Here is a 19,987-nt window from a genome sequence, read left to right as displayed (position 1 = left end):
ACGTAAGAAGATGAGTAGCTGGGCAGTGTCACGTACATCGCAGCGCTCATCCAAAGCCAGGGAAAAATAGTCAAAGTTGACGGCTCTGTTCTTCAGCTGAAGCTTCAGATTTCGTCGGGAGAGGGTCACGTTCTCAAATGCTCCCGTTTTCTCCAGGCATATAACTGCTGCAGAGTCCAACAAACAGTCCTTAATAAACTCTCCGTCAGAAAACGTTTTACTTTTTCTAGCGATTTTGTGGGATATTATATAACTTGTCTTGACAGCTGCATCTCTGGATGTGCAAAGTTTAGTAAAAGGTCCTTGTTGGTTTTGCAGCTTTGCCAGCAAAGCATCCGACTCCGTTGCGTGCTCTTGATCAGACAAGTTCTTGTATTTCTCCTCATGTTTGGTCTCGTAGCGGCGAAAATCAAATTGTAATCCTCAAACACAGCGTCCTGTCTACCACAAACTATGCACAAACTATGCTTTACCTTTGACTTATGCAAATACATTTTTAGCAGTCTATGTCTTGTTCAAAACGCGGCATTCGGCATCAATTTTTCTCTTTTTGGCGTGAGCTGACATTTTGAGGACTAGCTGGCCAGCATCACTTGTAGCTGTTAACCCATGCATGCGCCCCCTTACATAAATAAAAAATGGCACGCTTTTCAAAATAAAAGGAAAATAGTTGTATTGCGTCCACAGCATTAAGACTTTTTAATTTGTGTGTGTGGGGATGGAGGTTTCACCTCTTGCTTGTTGATGATTCTGGGCCGTAAAATGCCCAGGCCTGTCTAGACGGAACACAGTAGCTACCTATGAATTCATTGATCTGATCACTACTAGGAAACAGATCTCTATAGACAGGGATGGACTGGGACTAAAAAATGGCCCTGGACGTTTTTACCCAGACCAGCCCACCACAACCAGACCAAGGATACTCCACCACTCCCGCCCCATCGACGCACATACAAACACACCAGTCCTTGATACCTCCACTTATAAGTATAATGGATGGCTACTCTAGGCTATTGTAGCATTGAAACACAGCTATTTTAAGAGTAAGTGAAAGGTTTGTTTCCAGCAGGCCACCATGGTACCATACCATGATAGTTCAGACAGTCAGTGTTTCATGGATGTCTATATTTGAAGAGGCTCTATTTCAACTTAGGAAATAAGTTACATAATGTCCGTGGTGTGGGGGTGGTGTGGTTTGAACAGCCACACCTGTCTTGGGTTGAGGTAATTGGGCCCAGGATCAGTGTGGCTGTACACCTGTTCATAAGGATCATCAACAAGCAAGAGGTGAAACCTCCATCCCCACACACACACAGGAGAGGAGCCCTTGTCATGACATGTCCACTGAGCCCACTCTCTGCACTAAACTGCTATGTTTTCAACCCCATCGTCTCTGTCTCTGTGCTGGAGGGCCCTGAAAACACCACTCGGATGGCATGTGGCAGGTGAAACTGCCACAATGCCATTGTCAATTTGATGACTTTGACCTTGAAACTTGAAGGACTTACTCTTCAGGGCAGGTCTATAAACAATAGATAATTACAAACATCAGTTATTGACTGGATATATCTGTACTTCTAAAGTGCAGTTAAACAATAAATGATATTTAAATAGACAAACAAACTCTAAAAAATATCTGAAATATAACAAAAATTAATTACTGTTCATTTTTTGGCCTGCTGCTAAGGTACAGGCCATTACTCTTGGTCTGGGTATTGCTGATATATGATCTGATAAATGTGACCCACCGCAGATTTTAGGTACATTTGGTACCTTTTGACTTTTTTTTCGCAACATTTGAAAGTGAAAAATCAGAGTAACAAAACAAGGTGTCACTTGTGCGAGTTAAGCAAATATATTTTAAAGCTATGTTGTTGCTTGTTAATAGTTTCCACAACACTTGTATCCATTCAGCCAGCTCCCAGAATGCAAATGGATTGGAGGGCCAACAAAGCCACATGGCTACTTGCCACGTGGCCACTTGACACCCTGAAGAACGGGGCAATCTCTGCATTGTTGTTGTGTTTATAGAGAATGTTGAACGGCGTCATCGACACACAACATCTTTGTTTTTTAAAAAGCTTTTATTTAACAGTAAAAATATACTATTAACTGTTACTTTTATATCCATGTTTAATAAAAGTGGAATTGTTTAGAAGTTTAAAAGAGCAGACATCACAACAAAATGTGAAGTCTGTCAATAATATTAGTCTGTGTATATCAACCTCGTGTGTTATTAAATATATAAATGTGCGTATGCCAAATAGCCAAAATCACCTAGGAATACTAATAGTTGACCAACCCATATTTAATTTCTGCTGTAGCCTTTCATCAACCCCTTTCATGTTGCTCTCTCCATGGTGAATAGTCAAAGTTTACATAACCTTGTTTGATCATGTACTTACCTGTTGAGCAAAGTCAAAACTGTAATGCATCTTGATGTGGTTGCTCGCAGGTTGAACACGACCACCCAAAGAGAGGTTAAGGTGCCCACAGGTGTTCTTGGAGTCCTTGATCGTGGAGTACCCTCTCCGAGAATATTTCCTCGTGTTGTAGAAATCGCTTCTTGTAGAAACAAGAAACTTCCCCATGTAATCTAATGGGAATATTTAACTCGACGGTTTAGCATTTATCTACTATTTATAAATCAAACTTGTTTTTAAAAATACGTTGAGAGATAAAAAAAACCCCACAAAGGAACACAAATCTGGAAAAAATTTATTTTCCTTCTAGGGAGCTTTTTTCAACTTATTTGGCGGCTCGTGGTGATTTTAGAAATGCGCGACATAGTGGGACATATTTGTACTAGTGCTCGGGTGTTGCTGGTCTATAAATTATGAATAATATCTAAAAATGATATTTCCAACACTTGAAGGCAGCACGGTAGCATGTCCAACAGGCCGTGAATGTCAAAGGTGCTACCTTTGACAAAAAAAAATGCATGTCTGGAACGTATCATCAATTCATGCTGTCGCTCACCTTTTCATCATTATTACGTCTAAAACTCGATACATTTTCAGAGTTTCCAGTAAATGCATGTAATGATGCGGTGAGTCCTGGTGACACGCAGAATTACTAATACAAGCTGATACATTTGTTGCGTGTTATTACTTTATGCTAAAATTTAAAGGTGGCTGTCTACTACCTGTAGTGCACAGAGTCTTGCCTTACGGTGTCTCTGGGGAAGGAAATAAATCTGTGTGGAAGTTCCCAACAACACGGTTCCATTAAAACGGATTAATCACTAAAAATCCCTCAGAAGCATTTCATCAACTTTTTAAAATGTTGGATCTAAAATAAAACGGACACGATTCAGACCCGTTGCTCTGGAGCTGCAATTGAACTCCATGTGTGAGGACGCAATCACAGAATATGTTTTACACTGTTTTAAACTCCTATAGTTTGTGTGTTACCACCAAAATAAGGAGGGACACAGCACCAGCTTCAATGCAAAAGAATGTCTTTATAAATACAAAAAGGGCAAAAGAATAAAATATCAAACGGAATGCCCTGCTGACATCAAACAGGTAAGGCGATACACACACACACACACACACACACACACACACACACACACACACACACACACACACACACACACACACACACACACACACACACACGTGCGCGCAGTCAGTTTTAGTAGTTTCAGTTTTAGTAGAAGTTTTAGAACCTTGGCTTGTGGGTGATGCAGAAACGTTCGGCTACTTCCGATCAAGTTTAGTCTGTATGTGGGTCCATATTGGTGAAACTTGAACCACGAGACGTCTGCGACCTTTTGGTTCTACCGAGACTTTTAGCCAGAAAAGTGCCAAGGAGAATAATTATAATGAAAATTATTAACAATATGGTATGGTAACAACATTAACAATGGTTCAATCCATACAGGATGGACCTTTAATAATAATAATAATAATAATTATAATGATAATCACAATAACGATAATAATATAATAAATAATAATGATAAATATAGCTGCAGGCAGAAATTTTAGGGGCTCCAGTTTTGTCATGCAAGATACTTATTACAGGTTTGAGGTTCATTAATCCGAGGTTCCCCAATCTGCGCTCTGCAATTATATGGGAGGACATTTGAAGCGGACCCAGGGACCATGTCAGACCCTATGTCACTGAAAATTGCGGATCCTTTCTTTAATCGCTCTCCTTTTGCGGGGATGGGCCACGCCGGGCTCGGACAGGGAGGAGGGCGAGTTCGAGTTCAAGTTGGTGTTTGAGGAAGACCTGCCGCCTGCCACCTGGGCGGATGGACTGGGCTGGTCAGATGAGTGGCTGTTCCAGTCACATGGTTGTTTCTCTGCTCTGTGAGATTGGCTGTTCGTGTCACATTTGTAAAATGCAACAAATGAGTTACAGTTTTCCAATTTTCTTTTTCTCTTCTGTCTAAATGTCGTACTTGAAAGTCACTGGAGCGGAATGACTTCCGAGAGACAAAGCTTGGACTCATATAACTATATAACAATAATTATCAATAACATAACTCCAGATGATGTCACAAACGTTCATGAAATTTATGAAACTAATGAAATTACGACAGTTTTTCACAAAATTTCTGCTCTAAATGTAGAACATTATGAATCAAACTCAAACGACAAGACGTCTGAAACATCTGGTTTTAACGAGACCTCAATCATGTCTCTGCGCACTGCCGTTGTCATGTTGGAGATACTAAAATAAAAAAAAAAAAAAAGAAAACACTAAGCGGGGCTGGATGCCTAATAATCATATTGGGTATAATGTTATTGATAGTGATGATGTTAATAAAAAAAATAAAAAAAAATAATAATAATCATATTATAATAAAAAATATTATTATGATCATTATTATTATTATCATTATTATTATTATTATTATTAATAATAATAATAATAATAATACTACTACTACTAATAATAATAATAGTAATACAAATAATAATAATTATTAAGAATTAAGGATTAAGAAAAAAAGAAAAAGAAAAACAACAAAAAACATTTACTCAGTATTTTACTCAAAACTCCTACTCAAATCAATTCAGACCGACGCACTGATGGATCAAACCTTCTCCAGAGGGCGACGAAGGGAGAAAAAAAATAAACAATAAAATCAAACAAACCGTTTGGAATTAATTGAATGCCTATTCATTAATTCTCTGCTCCCAGAAGTGGCGACGCCTTTTGACGTCTCCATTGCTGTCAGTGAAATGAAAACCGAGCGCTTGAATTTGACCTTCGACCTCGAATTAAAGTCGCCGTTGTCCAGGCGCGTGCAGAGGGGGAGGGCGGAGGCTGCCCGAGCACCTGCCCCTTGCCTCATCGCAAAATGCTGAAAACCTTAACTGGGCATCCATGTGCCTTTTTGTTCTTTTTTGAGCACCTGCCGCTAACGTCTCTGCACAGCCCTGCCATTGTCCGATGTCCACTGTCATTAACCCCTCTCTCTCTCTACCCCCCGCCCATTCAATCAGTCTCCCATATAGCCGCTCCAGTTTCCCTGGACAAGCGTCTCTCTCTGCTTGACTTATTTCCCATGAGCCTTTGCAGGATCCATGAATGCTATCGTCGCCAGCACCTGCCACGGTGGAAGTGACAGCTTTGGGTTTGGGAGCCCCCCCCATCCCCCAAGTGCCAATTCAACATCTCATTTGATGACATAAGCAGAATCGGGAATCGAGAGTGTGTGTGTGTGTGTGTGTGTGTGTGTGTGTGTGTGTGCGTGCGTGTGTTTGTTTAACCTGAGGGATATTTTTAACGAAACTGTAAAACTCTCTGATATAAACACCACATTGCATCAGTAAAACAAGGGAATACAAACCCCCAGCCATAAACTGTAGCAATAAGACAGTTTGTCAGTGTTATATTTGATTTGTCAGAAAACTGCTATTATTTTTGCCTTTTTTACCAGAACCGTCTGTCCGTCAGCTGTAACGAGCTCTCTCTTGAGACGTGCACGGCCTTGTATTTGTCAATTTGAGTTTGTGTCACAGCGATCTGCTTTGACAGGCAAGGCGAAGAGATGTCTGCTGTTTGAGATCGCTGGTGCCTCTTACGCTATTTTTTTTTTCCCAAAAAGGAAATTGGAACTCATGGCACTCAAGGTCCCTGTCACACATGGTGCCAAGCGAGTACAAAAAAAGACAAAAGCCCAACATGAGTGTATTTGCTTCTCAAAGTATTTGTATGTGTATTTGCCAGTGTTTCCACAACGTTTTCTCTGGCATGATACTTTTTACAATGAAATTATCATTCACCACCAATCAACACCACTATCCCATAAACCACCCAAAACATCAAAAACATGTAGAACTGCGCTTATTATTATCACAGCCTACTAATTGTTAGTGATGCACGACTCGCAAACGATTAGTTCCTAAAGAACACATCTTTTAAATGACTCGGGAGTCTGGAGTCACTCCCGCAAAAGAGTGGATTTTCATTCACAAACTGAAAATAATCACAGAGGACAAATTTGAACAAAAATGTGACCCACTGCAGCAATGCCCGCATTGTCGCTCATTTCCAAAAGTCGCCATGAGCCGCCAAAAAACCTTTCTCGAAGGAAAGGTTTGTGTTTTTTTTTTATCTCTCAACGTACCGAGACACTGAACAGCAAGAACGCTGATCGATCGTTTCCTTTAAAGCAACCGTCCAGGTGAAGATCATTCATCTTTATTCCATGTGATATGAAGTAGGAAATAAGGAAAAAAAAAATTTCTGAAAATTTTGAGGGTGATTATCTCAGAAACACCGCTTGCCACACCCTTGTCATTAACAAGCCATAGCTTTAAATATTTGCTTGAGTCGCACAAGTGACACCTTGTTTTGAAGCTCTGATTCTCCACTTTAAAATGATGTGAACAAAGAAAAAGTAGCACCAAAAGTACCTAAAATCTGCAGTGGGTTACAAATGTCTCACTTTTTTCACAAATTCATATTGAATGTGATTAATTTACTCTTTGCATTCCACCAAGGTTCTTGTGAGAATTTCATTCACAACTCTACCCCAAGCTGAATCTTCTGACTCTTGTTTGTCATTCAGGAGGTCCCCCCTCGCTCACCGTAGGTTACACCAATTGAAGCAAAGCAACAAAGAGTCTGAATATTGAATGACTCTTTCTAATGAGTGCCTCGCCAAGAAGCGGATCTCGAAAAAAGTCAAACCTTTCATCCCTATGAATAGTTCTCACTCTGAGTGCGACGCTAGAGGTTGTTCTGATGAGCACAGAGCTTCTTTTCTGCTGGAACTGATTAATTAGTGCGGCCTTGCAATTTTAATCTTGCAACACAAGAGCTGCTTTCCATTATTAATATGTTTTATGTGGAATTTTTGGAACATTTTCACACTGCCACCTGGCGAGTGCTCGCGGCACACTCATGGTTGAACAACACCATGCAGTGATTGGCGATGATGGAAAAACAAACCATCCAAAAATAAACCTGATCGCCAAAACCTCATTACAAATTCTGAATGTGTTCGTTTGGGCTTTTTACCAAAATTGGAGTCGGCTGAGTTGGGTCAATTGCACTCGGACCTGTCACTCCAGCAACGTCAAGCTTTTCTATCCTTTAGGACCTCAGCTGGATCCACGCCGGCTCTTTATTGAACTGCTGCACACGCCATTGACTGTGCACTGCAGCCACTAATGCTACGCCCTCTCTCTCCCTCTGGCTCTTTCTCACTCTCTCTCCCTCTGTCTCCCTCGCTCTCTCTCTCTCTCTCTCTCTCTCTCTCTCTCTCTCTCTCTCGCTGTCTCTCTCTCTCTGGCGTTCTTTTTCCCCAACCCCATCTCTCTCTTTATCCCCCCAGACTATTGTCTGTTTCTGGTTCCTCGCCCATCGCTTTCCTAATTCCTCTCATCACTCCATCTCTCTCTCTCTCTCTCTCTCTCTCTCTCCCTCGCTCTCTCTATTCGTTTCTTCTCTACCTCTCACCTGATCTTTTCGTGTCCTTCTACCCGGCTCTATCCTTCTTCCTGACGTTCACCCATTCTTTTTATTTTCTCTGCCTATTGTTCTCTCTGGCTTCAATTGATCTTGTTCTCCCTGTCCCCTCTCCTCCTCCTCTCCTCTCCTCTCCTCCTCCTCCTCTCCTCCTCCTCTCCTCTCCTCTTCTTTTTGAGCCAGCCAGAGGGCTGCCAAGGCAATAATTACACAGAATTTATGATTACGTAATTCGTTAACATTCCGGCTCTGATTGGCTCACGGGGCCGGCTGGTGGAGGTGGGGGGAAGGGGCGTGGCCATTTGGGGACTGTTTATAAAGCGGACATAAAAGACACTTTACACATGGAGAGGTTTGGTGCTGAGCGAGGCCCGCCGAGGGAGGAGGAACTGGGCTCGACCCTTCATTGCGCACCATTGGCCGAAATAAAGAGTCAGGTGGGCGTCATTGGCAGAGTGGGGGTTGTTGGCAGGGTGGGGGGCCAGGATTTGCATTCGGGGCAGTTCCGACATGGCGTCGTTCGAGTTTCATCCAGATCGTTTCAGTACTGTGGTGAAGGTTTGTGACGCAGGAGGTTGAGCTGGTCGTCTAGTAATCTTAAGGTCGCTGGTTTGATCCCAGGCTCCTCCTGCTAGCATGCTGTAGTGTCCTTGCGCAAGACACTTAACCCCTAATTGCTCCTGATGGCTGCGTCCATCGGTGTTGGAATAATTGTAAGTCGCAAATTTGGATAAAAGTGTCTTCTAAATGTAAGATGGTGGCACGCATGCAATAATGGAGAAATTGTTTTGCGCATGTACGTGTTGACCAAGTACACAAATCATGTGAGTCAATAACTCAAACCTTACCAAAATACTGTCAAGTACAGATATAGTCACAATTGGACTTTAACTAAAGGGTATAAGGTACAAACTCTTAACCATCAGAAGAAACAAAGTTACAGGTATTATTTCGCCAGAAAATAACTGGATTATACAAATTGCAGCGTGTCAAACATTATACACTTCTGAGGACAACTGACCACCAGAGTTATTGACACCAGAGTAAGTTAGACAAAATAAAAACCCAATAACATCACTGTTATCATTTATAGACATTCGATAGATATCAATGTATACAAACTTCCTGAATTCTAATTACTGGTAACAATAACCATAAGTAATTACATATAAAAAGAAACATGTATTTATTATCTATGTGTTTTGAAATATTATTTTTTTTACATATATTGCCACATTTATTTATGTATGTATTTAGACATTTATTGACACATTTATTGACATACATTTCTTTATATATTTATTTATCGACATACATTTAATTATACATTTATTTATTGACATATATGTATTTTACATTTATTGACACATTTATTGACATACATTTCTTTATATATTTATTTATCGACATACATTTAATTATACATTTATTTATTGACATATATGTATTTTACATTTATTGACACATTTATTGACATATTTATTGACATATATTTATTTTACATTTATTGACACATTTATTGACATATTTATTGACATATATTTATTTAGACATTCATTGACATATATTAATTTATACATTTATCGACACATTTATTGACATATATTTATTTATACATTTATTCACACATTTATTACTCAGTGCGACCCCACCAAGTGGCATTGCCTTGGGCGGCGTTCTGTGGTCTACATTTAATCCACAACGGTCTATATCTCAAGCAGAAATTTGTGAAATACTCTAGAATTGTAGAATTGGGGAATAGTAGAAACCCAGAAATTTGTTATTGCTATCGATATGAAATGTTGGTGTTTTTTCTGGAAACTCGGAATATGTAATACGTACCTAACACAACTAAACTGGATCCCATGTATTGCTGCCTGCAGCTATATTTATTATTGTTAGTAGTAGCAGTAGTAGTAATTATATTATTATTATTATTATTATTATTATTATTATATTATATTAGGAATTATGCACATTTTCCAATCCTTTCCATGGCAGTTGCACAGGAGAAGCCACATTCTGCAATACAGTTTTCATCCTGTGGGCAACGGCCCCCTACCACTAGGGTACAATTTACAAAATATTTTCATGAATATTTTGTAAATTGAAAAAGCATTTAATTGTAATTTTCTTAGAGTATCGCCCCTGTGATAAAACAATATAGAGTAACTTATAGAAAACTATTTTGATCGCTTCTGTCTGTCCTTGTTCGCTCCGTGCTCCTGTGATCGCTAAAATAGACGCACTCTAAACGTGATTGGATTTGGACCCAAAAATCATTTTTGACATTTTTTCAAGTGGACCTGTGAGTCATAAAAGGTTGGAAACCACTGACCTATTGCATAAGTGTCTAAAACAGCCACAAATAGGAAATGGCGGAATTGTGAAAGCAAATTGGCATACTATAGGAACCACAGGAAACATATTCAAACACACACACATGCACATGTCCCGCAATCGGCCTAATGGCACCGTTTGATGCACATACTGTCGGTCTAATCTACCATTATCCAGACACCTGGAACAGAGGGTTGAAGCAGAGCACATCGAAAAAAAGGAAAACCTCTAAAATCAACCTTCATCATCCTGCCATTTGCATTTCAGTGTTATTTTTGCTTACATTTGGCTTTGCCTGAACTATTGATTGGTGCGATGGTTTGTTGTGCCTGACAAAAAAATCAAATGAAAGCAACAAATTGCCTTTGTCGTTGGTTAAACCTTTCCAAGTGCCTGAGGCTCCAATTTGCCTTTCCACATGCTGCTGCCATCATTAATTCTTTGTCCGATTTGATTTAAAATTGACGAACAGCACCAACAGATAATAGTGTCTGGTGCAGCTCAGCTGCTTGAATTCCTCCTTAAAATGTTTTTGAACTTTGAGCAATCTTGGAGGCTGCTTAAATGAGCCCACCATAAGAAAAACCAAAACACTGTTAAAGAAAATTGTTAAAGAAAATGACACAATATATGCATATTTAGGTTTCCTCTGTGTCAGTCCTCTATAACATTTCAGCTAACATAGTTTTAACCACTAATCCACTCATTCAAATTTAATTATTTAACAATATTCAATTACATTTACGAAACAAACCACAAAAATGTTGAGCCAATTCAGCGCAAGTTTATTTGTAGAGCAGATTTCATGCAAATGTAATACGAAGGTAAAAGGTTTTGATTTAAACACTAAATATAATGTTGCAAATTTTTTTTTTTTATCCTGATTTTAAAAGAAATATTTAGGAAGTCTGAGATCTTCTGGAAGTTTGTTCCAACAACTTGGAGCATAGTAACTAAAAGCTTCTTCTCTGTGTTTTATCAAACTTTAACTCAATTTTAACTCATTACATTACAGTCTTTATGCCTTGACTGAACCGTGTACCGTCCACTGATTTGAAACATGGATAAGAAAATGAAGCTGAAATCAATGTGGGATTTTCTTTTAATTCATCACCACATTTTATGGTATAAATGGACTTTTTTGTAGCATTCACTACAATTATTGGAATCATAGATTAGGCCCAGCAGCTTTCTCTCTCTTATACACACACACACACACACACACACACACACACACACACACACACACACACACACACACACACACACACACACACACACACACACACACACACACACACACACACACACAAGTAATAAAAATAGTTTGTTTGCTCATTGAAAAAACTCTTGAAAAAAGAGAATTGTCTTTGCATACAGGTGAGAAAAGGTGAGTGATATTGTGTGGTATGCTTCATTTTTTAATTCTCTCTAACCATCAAATTCTCTCTTTAAAAGTTGTAAAGTTGGTTTTATGTCACTTGTGTGTAGTTCAGCAATGTTGTACATGTTTATTCAGTGTGTTTTATTGGAACTTTGTTTCAATTTAACCTAGACTCAATTAACGCAATTGACAAAGTTGCCACTACCACGTAATCCATGCAATTTCTATCCATGCCATCCAATATTTGTTTTTACGTTATTTTCAATAACGAAAATAATGTGTTTGGATGATTAAGGGATGTCTTATTTATTCTTATATTTTTTTACAAAAACCGCAGTGCTTATAAAAATGTTTTTTCAGATATTCATTCTTGCACATGCATTCACTATACAGTCACCTTCTCCACCCCCTGCCCCTGCAGCTCACTTAACTCTACTGAACGGAACTGGTGTGGCTTCCACTACAAACTGTTCCTATTATGTCCATTGGTAGACCTTATATACATTGTTCAAAGCGTACTGTAGCTACTTACACATCTAATTACGGTTCCCCTGCAGTCCCATACCACTTCCCCTGTATTGCGTACATCTGTGTTTAACCCAACCCCTAATTTAATCCACGTACTTTTAAAAATTGAACAGGTCTGGGTCTAATTCATCTCAATACTAGAAGTCTGCTTCAACATCAGGAATTTAATCATCTCAAAAGTCTGGTTTCTTAAACGGACCCTGATATATTGGTTCTGACTGAAACTTAGCTAAAGAAAAATATCAGTAATTCTGAGGTTTCTTTAAATGAATATAATTTGCTGAGAATAGATATGCAAGAGGAGGTGGGGTGGGCATTTTTTTTTTTATTAAACCATGTCATTTAGTTACAGTTCTTAATAAGGTCACTGTAGAAAAAGCTTTTGAATTGCTTGCTCTGAAGGTCAATTTAGGGCCTATTAATTCAGTTGTGTGATTGGGATTCATAGAGCTCCTTCTGCTGAATCTGTCGCCATTGATAAATTGGCAGATCTTATCTCTCAATATAGTAATTCGGAGATAATAGTCTTCGGTGATTTTAATCGCAATTGTTTGACCAATGTGTCTGACTATTGCAGAGAGCTGTGTGGTGATCTCAACCTAACCCAACTGAATACTGACCCTACCAGGCCTAATCTAAAAAATATTTAAGTCAACTTCAATTGATCTGAGTACTGGATCATTTTTAAATACCTTCAACTCAGTGGTTAACAAACATGCCCCATTAAAAAAGCAATGAACTAAAGATAGGTCTACTCCTTGGTTCACCTAGGAACTATCATCTTTGCTCCAATAAAAGAACAAGGCTTGGGTCATTGCTAGAAAATCTGGAGACCCTTCCCATTGGCTTGCTTTTAAGCATTTAAGAAATACATTTACATCGTCAGTGAGAAAAGCAAAATCGGATTATTATTTAAATACCATCCTTAGCTGTTATTCACATCCACACAAATTCTGGGAGATAGTTAATTCAACTAAGAATAGAAATGCAATTTTCCTGCCCAGACATGTACATTCTGGTCAGTGTGAAATATCTGATCCCAAGGAAAACATTTTGCTGCAGCTGGTCACTTTTTTGAAACTGGGAGCACGGGATCTGGTAAATCTATGATTAATCCAGAAATGGATGTCTCCGTATATACTGTATGTCCTATCTCTGAGTTTGCCCTCTAGCGTCTCACTCTTAATGTGGTTACTGGAACAGTTCTTGCCATTAACTCCATGGAAGCAACTGGAGAAGACAGTCTGGACCCTTTCTTCCCCCAAGCTCTCTGCCTTGATGGTTTCAGAATATATCACACATATTTTTAATTTATCCATTTCATCAGGTATAATTCCCAAAATGTGAAAGGTGGTTGATCTTTATAACTATCGTCCCATCTCTCTATCATCCCACCAATCTGGTTTCACGGGTAACCACAGCATCTTCTCTGCAACATCTTTAAAATTAAATTATATTGGGACAGCGGTGTATAAAAAGCAGCATTGTGCCGCGCTGTTCATCTAACTATCAAAAGCCTTTGATATAGTTGATCATTCCCTGCTGTTACACAGACTGTTAAGTATTGGCTGTGACCCAAATGCTTAAAGATGGTTCCAAAACGACCTCTCTGATGGACAGCAGTGCGTGAAAACGGGAAATGTTCTATCTGCATTTTTATAGATAACAAAAGGTGTCCCTCAAGATTGGATCTTAGGACCGGTTGTTTTCCCAATTTCTATCAATGATATTGTCCGGTCTTTGAATACCCGTGGTGTCCATCTGGATGCAGATGACACTATCTAATATTGTTGGGCTGACTCCATACAATTGGCTATTGACAATCTGCAACCTTTTTTAATGTTCTTCAAGAGGCACTTATCAATCTCAAACTTGTGTTAAATGCTGAAAAAAAATATATAATAATATATATATATACATACAATATATATATGCAATTCACAACAAATAAGGTTTTCAATTATAACAAACTTTTATTATACTTATTACTTTAATTATAACAAACATATTAGCACTTTACTCGTCCAGCTATTGAAAGAGTCCCACACTATAAATATTTAGACATCTGGATTGATGATAAACTGACTTTTAAAGTTCACATTGATAAACTGGTTGAAAAGCTGCGGCCAGAACTTGGCTTTCTTTATTGAAATATAATCTGCTTTCCAATGTTTAGGAGAAAAATAATTGTTGAATCTGTATTACTTTCTTTCTTAGACGTTATATATCACTCTGCAATTAGATGTATTACTGGTGTTGCCTACAGTACCCATCACTGTACTCTCTATGAAAAAAGTTGGCTGGCCCTCTCTCTTGGGAGACGAGATCAACACCGGTATATGTTCATTTACAAAGCGCTCCTGGAAAAAATACCAATTTACATTACGTCACTATTACAACTTAATGCAGGGGTTTATCAAACCCGCTCTCAGTACTGCTTTCCATGAGCTGTTCACCATGTCAACTCGGAAAAGACTGCTTTTAAATTTTGTGCTCTGGACTCGAGGAATAACCGACAATGCACTTTAAATATTGATTCCTTGATACCATTGGGACATTTAAAAAATATGCTTACAAATCTAATTGTTTTAGAATGTAATTGTTTTAACTAGGAATTATCATAACCAATGTGGATGCTTGTGTTCTTATTGTTTTCTTAACTTATTTAGTAGTTAGTAGTTAAAATAAAGTATTTTATTTTTTTCGTTATTTCTGTTATGAGTTATGTTATATTTTTTCTGTATAGTGTGATTTTGGCATAATTGAACATGAGGGATCAATGCATGCCGGAGAACTAAATAAAGGTCAAATGAAAAAAAGAAAGCGATTCCCAGTAATTATTTTAAATAATATAGCGATGTTTTCTAAATCTTTAGACATCTCTTACTCTCCACTACAATGTAACTTATTCCTGAAGAAGGTTCAATAAATCACTACGCGTTCATGTCTGCCACACAAGCATAAAGTAATCCCCAAAGTCCCAAATATATGCATTTAAATGCACTGTTTCACCAACGCATAAGTAACGACAAAACAAAAACAATTCAGTCAGGACACATATAAGATTCAAGACTCAAGAGGTTTATTTGTCACATACATAGATATGTTCATACATATATGCAGTGCAATGTCATGACACCTGGAGATTTCGCACAATAAGCTCTAAAAATACTAAAATGTGTGTAATTGACACGAGGCACTCACGCTGGCGGCTTGCGGCGCCACAATCGCGATTCTGGGTTCTATAATTATATAATAGTATTAATTGTCTGTGTTGTATTAAATATTAAATCATTCTAATTGAAACTTACCTTAACTCACTTCCAGTACTTACCTCACATCGTAGGCTCCCATCCTATGTGTCCGACCTTCGTCCAACTATGATTGGTAAACAGAGCATGTCCTTCATAACCCATCCTCATGTACCGTATTTCCTCAAATAGTGACCGGGGCCTTCATTTACCTCACCTGCAGAGGGTACCTTTATTGAAAGCGTGTTTATTTAAGAGGCAGGCTTTTATATCTAATTCCCACTATTTGTATTGTAGCGTGTTGGGAAATAGAGGTGGGGCGGAGATTTCCCAGCATGCTTTATTATTGTGTGTTTTGGGGTGGTCAGGGAAAGGGATCGTTTTATGTGTTCTTAGTTACAGTAATGTTAATTGTTATGCCCTTGTTAGTGTTAGTTAGCCAGATTGTTATTACTTTTATGTGTGTGATTATGATATGATTATTGCACCAGGGGTGAGAGTGTGTGTACAGTTAGTGAATTGCCTGCCATGGTAATAGTCCAGTGAAGTGGAAGGCCGAGTGTTCTGATGGGTAAGGAGTGCAATTGACTGAGAAGCTGCAATGTCTGCCGCTTCCCTGAAGAAGCTGTAGTTTGCTGCAGTGTTCTTGATCGTGTTTTAGTATGTGTTTCTAATTGAGCTGCCGTCTGGGTGCTGCGCTGTGCAAGCACATGTGTTGTGAAACAAGAGCTAGTAGCTGCCCTAAAAGTCTCACTTGTGTTAGCAGCCGTCGGGGTAGTTATAGTTTCAAGAGTTCGCCTTGAACGCACCACTTCACTTGCTGTTTAGAGCGCTCGAGAGCGGTAGTGCTTAGAGTGGGGCATTTGCCCCAAGAAGCGATCTAAAATCTGCGACGCAGAAGTGGGAGATGGACGAAATGAAATACATCTACAATTAAAACACACTGTTTTTATCTGCTTTGTTCGGGAGTGGAGCTCCACACCGGAACAGCTGATTTTTTTAGACTACGCACCCGGCATTTATTAGAGGCCCGGTTTTTATTTGACACCCAGTTTATACCGTATTCATCGTACTAATAGCGATAGCGATAGACATTTAAAATCGATTTAAAATACCGTTATATTTTTTGTTAGACATAATCTATTGCTCTATTTTTTTTTCTGTGCTGTTTTATCCATATTTGTATTTACATATATGTTTTTTTAATGTATATTTGTATATCTGAATAAACTTTTATTATTATTTTTTTCAAGTGGCATACACTAGTCAACTTATTTTAGCTCCCCTCGCCCACATGTTTAATTGTAAGTGTAATTTTTTTAACTAATGAGCTGGGAGCCGAGTCATGGCTGCCAGCTGCTGGCTGCCGGTATATTGTGCATGAAGCATGGAAGCCTCACACAGATAACTGACTTACAGCAATCAGATAATAACTCTGCGAGCCTCATAAAGTGCACACAGTGCAGCTGTGCAAAAAAAACAACCAAATGGAAAAAAAAACCAACAACAAAAAACAAATAAACTGTATACAAACTGTATACAGTGTACAGTCACTGCATGAGCAGTCGTCTGGCGTGTGACAGCAGCATTTCAGCAGCAGACGTGTAGCGGCTCGGGAGATTGTGATTGAAAGAGCCGCTGTACGAGATGTCGGAGCAAGAAAAATACTTTCTCTGGAGACACGGGTAATATTATCCATCATAGTATTAAACCATCACACTATTGTGAGAACCCATCACATAACTGTTAGAAATAATCACAGTACTGTCATTAACCATCACATTACTGTTGGAAACATTACATTACTGTTACATTACATTACATTACGGTTCCTAGTTCCTGGGAAAAGTTCCTGCAGTGGAAACACGGCTATATATACACAAACACACACACATTTTCGCACCGCAGGAACTTTTTCATTGTTCTAAGAACTTTTTGGAGGAACCCACCCCTTTTTTGTCCGCACTGCAGGAAATAGGAACGATCGTAATTCTTAGAACTCATTTTGGAGGGACTTTTTTCATTTATTTATTTATTTTTATCTCAAGAGGAACCTTCAGTGAAATAAGTTCAGTCCGCCCGCTCGAGTCGTCGCTCTGCGGGGACCAGCCCACGTAGACTCAGCGGTAATAAAGAAATAACCAATACAAATAAAAAAAATAATAAAAAAATAGCATTTTTATTGTAGATGTATTTATTTTATTTTCCGCTGTAATTGAATGAGTTAACATGCGCCCCGTAATCCCTGTGCGGTGTCCCAATGCCAGCCCTTGCCTTGAAAGTTGGAACTTACTTTTAAATTGTGTCTTTTAGATCTAATGAGTGAAGATTCAGCAACTGGATTATTTATTTTCTCGCCTCAAATTTGTTCAGAAACAGATTGTAGTGGACTGATGAGATGAAATAATTGAAAGTTACGGAGTGAAAAGCAGAACTCACCCTGAAACCCAATGGCTTATGTCACTTCAGCGTTACTTCAGAGTTCCAGTGGGGTGGGAACGCAACTGACCTCAGGGACCTCTCCAGTTCCTAGTTCTCCTCAGGGAATCCCCAGCACCGTTCGGTGCGAAAACGCCTAAACACACACTCATATATACACTTTTACCATGTCCGTGAGGTGCTTGAAGATTGTCCTCAGACATATAAGTACTGGAATGCCCTGAAAATACCCCTTTTTCGCTGAAGTGCTTGAAAATTCCTTGTAAAAATGTGATAGTAATAAAAATAAATAATTGAAAACCTGTGATATTCACCCTGATTTTATTAATCAAATCGTAATGTTATAAAACTTTGGGGGTCTCTGCCCACAGGTTAGGGTTTTAGGAGGGAAACAAAGTCTTTTTGGTCGTGGTGCACCAACATGGTGAGAGTTTTTATTGTTACTTTAAACAATAAGGTACGATGGCCACAAGTATAAATAACACAATGATGATTATTATAATAATGAGGTGGATAATAATCATCTCAGGTGCAGGAGGAATAGCATTCCGTTGCTGGGCTGCTGACGAGCCCATGCACCGATCCCCTCTGTAAGACAGACAAACATTAAGAAAACTCCCTGCTTCGAGTCGGACCAATCAGAGTCGCGCTGGATTTGAGGCAGCTTGGCGGATAGGAAACCGTGCCGTTGTCTGCAGCCAGTGCTTGACCACGCCTCTTAGCCCGCCACAAAAACATTTCCAGAATGGTTTTTATGGCATAGATTATTGTAAATTTACAATTATTTAATCCAGATTCCTTCCTGGGAATTGTAACCTTAATGTGGTGGAGGCGTTTGTGTGCCCCAATGAACCTGGGGGCTATGCTCTCAGGTGCTCCAGTGCCTGGTAGGTACGTTAACACACTGCAACCTTAAGAAAACACATGCAAATAGACTAAACACAAACGCAAAAGCCACAACATAACTGCAACTTACAGTAAGAAAACACATGCAAATCGACAACTCAGTTGCAAAAGCCACAACATAACAATTAAGGAAAGCACATGCAAAGTGACAAAACGCAAGCAAATTAAGAAAAGATCGAAGTGAAAAAAAACCTTAAAATTACAGGATTAACTTCAATTATGCATTTTTCCAATATTTTTATAAATGAATGATTCAAATAAATATTAATGAAAAGTAAACATATTTAGGGAGAGTACCATGAGTGAGGGAGTGGTTGGGGGAAGAGTTAACAGCACTTGATCCTCCTGGGGGCCACCAGGAGCAAGATTCAAGAAGCGCCTCCTGTTGATTACGCACATTTTGGTATTTTTAACATATTAGCTTATTGGCTTAACATAGCAACGGTGTAATCACCGGTGTCAAGACATTTCACTGCATATATGTATGACTATGTATATGTATGTGACAAATAACCTCTGGGCAGCATACAGTACCGTGCCTGGGGACCAATTACAAGTGTCCATCGCTAGTCAGACAAAGATGTTCTGTACGTGTTTGGTTGGGATGCTTACCGATGTAACAAGGAGGAAACGCCATGGGCGCATGGGGACAACATACAACCCCACACAGAAAGGCCCCTAATCAGGAGATAACCTGCCAGAGCTCGGTGCCAACAGCACCCCAGGACGTTCTTGCTGTGAGGCGGCGGTGCAATGCACTGTGCCACTGTACCGGCATCTTTGTTCCAACCCTCACCTATGGTCATGACTGAAAGAATAAGGTCCCGGATACAGACAGCCGAAATGAGGTTCCTCCGTCGGTCGGCTGGGCTCAGATTGAGAGAGAGGGTGTGCAGCTCAGCGATCCGGGAGGACCTCAGAATATAGCCGCTGCTCCTATGCACCGAGAGAAGCGAGTTGAGGTGCTTGGGGCATCAGTTAAGGATGCCCCCAGAGGGCCTCCCTTTTTGTAGGCATGGTCCACTGGGAGGAAACATCCGGGGCCGACCTAGGAGCCGCTGGTAGGGTAATATCTCCCAGCTGGCATGGGAACACCTCTGAATTACCCAGGAAGTGCTGGAGGAAGTTGCTAGGTAAATGATGTCCGGGCCACCTGTTGAGCCTGTTGCCTCCGTGACCCGGAGCCAGATAAGTGGTATGA

The sequence above is a fragment of the Zeus faber genome, assembly GCF_960531495.2.
Source record: "Zeus faber genome assembly, chromosome: 2".
NCBI classification, from domain to species: domain Eukaryota; kingdom Metazoa; phylum Chordata; class Actinopteri; order Zeiformes; family Zeidae; genus Zeus; species Zeus faber.
This window is presented reverse-complemented; position numbering follows the sequence as displayed.